Source organism: Pinus tabuliformis, chromosome 5_1 (assembly GCF_031772625.1).
Source record: "Pinus tabuliformis cultivar Carrire ecotype Pingquan chromosome 5_1, CPIR1, whole genome shotgun sequence".
In the NCBI taxonomy this organism is placed as follows: domain Eukaryota; kingdom Viridiplantae; phylum Streptophyta; class Pinopsida; order Pinales; family Pinaceae; genus Pinus; species Pinus tabuliformis.
In genome coordinates, this window is record NC_142305.1 from 619,307,361 (window position 1) to 619,308,873 (window position 1,513).

Sequence of the window (1,513 nt, forward strand, 5' to 3'; positions counted from 1 at the left end):
CATAATTATAATAATGGTACACTAAACTAAATAAACAAAAAAACAACTTCTAACTTAACTATAGAGATGTCTCAAAAATATACCATGTGAAAATGAGTTGAAACAATTTTCCAACTATTTTAACTAGACCCACATGACAAACATAATTTTAAACCTAATTTTACAATGAAAAACAAAACTCAGTGGTGGTCTACGAAGAACCGGAATAACTATAAAGACAAATTATGCTGTAAATTTCTACTTACTAACAAGTATCAAATGAATCATTTCGATTCCATCCAGGATGATCTAATTAATTTTCTTTTATTCATTATAAGTATAAATTCACAAAGGATTTGTGATTTTGTTACCAGGTATCATGAAAACTTACTTGACAGTTATATCTGAAATCAATAAATATTTAATTTCAGAGCACATGAGGACAACGCCCACAAAATCTTTCTAAACCGTTTTATCACACACACTGCACTTCTTCTGAGTGCCACAACTGTGACTTGAAACTCTTGAAACTTTTCAAAGCCATTCAGAGCCTTCTTAGTTCTCAACAACCATGTAAACCTTTCCTTCATACGACCTTCATGTCATTTGCACAACATAAAATTGATATTCCCAACGAACTCTGAAGTGCAATTTGCATGCTCCACCATGCCTAAATTGTGCTCGAGGTCCATCTCCTCCTTACTACACGCATATATAAACATGTTTAGCAGGTTCTAAAACCCTGAAGTAGTCCAAAAAGAGTTAGGGTTTATACTATCTCACAACAATGCAGAACAGTTCCATGATTTTTCCTGCCTTGATGCTGGCTATGGCCATCATTTGTGCTAATCCAGTGGAATCGATTCCCAACACGGCATGGGTTTGGCAGATCTGCAACGCTCAGAAAATTCCAGGAGGAAGCACTTACTATGATAATGTGGGGTTGGCATTAAATGACATCCTCGTAAACACTGCCACCAATGGATATGCATATTATTACAAGACCAGCCATGGAGAGAACGGATCACCCACTGCCTATGCTGCAGGAAGATGTGGTGACCATCTTTCCCCAGATGACTGCCATTATTGTCTCCAGGTCATTACTGATAGCATCTGGAAGGCTTGTGGGAACGCCATTGGAGCACAACAGAAGCTGGTTGATTGTTTTCTTCGCTATGAGCAGTTTGAATTTGAATAATTGTAACCATTCCACGACTTTGTTTTTCTTCTAGCCGTGGTAGATAAATAAATCAGATTGGGCAGAATGATCTGAGATCATAATATCCCATGAGAAACATAGAATTGTGGGAGAATACCATAGAGTTAATATAGAAGGTTTTAGGTAGGTATAAAGATTCAGGGTGCATGGCATCTTTGTGGGCTATCATATATGTGAAAACAGTTATATACTGTAATATCTTGAAGGTGACCTAAACGTATTTACATATTTCATGATCTCAAAGTCTTTGTGGTTTTGAATGATCCAGATGTGGTTTGTCGAGTAAGCCATAAATAAGTTTATGTGTTTTCTGTT

General features: G+C 36.5%; 1 pseudogene; it reads left to right on the forward strand.

The window, feature by feature from the left end:
• Positions 1-808: 808 nt before the first annotated feature.
• LOC149166453 (antifungal protein ginkbilobin-like protein pseudogene) lies at positions 809-1,177 on the forward strand (annotated as a pseudogene).
• Positions 1,178-1,513: the final 336 nt, after the last annotated feature.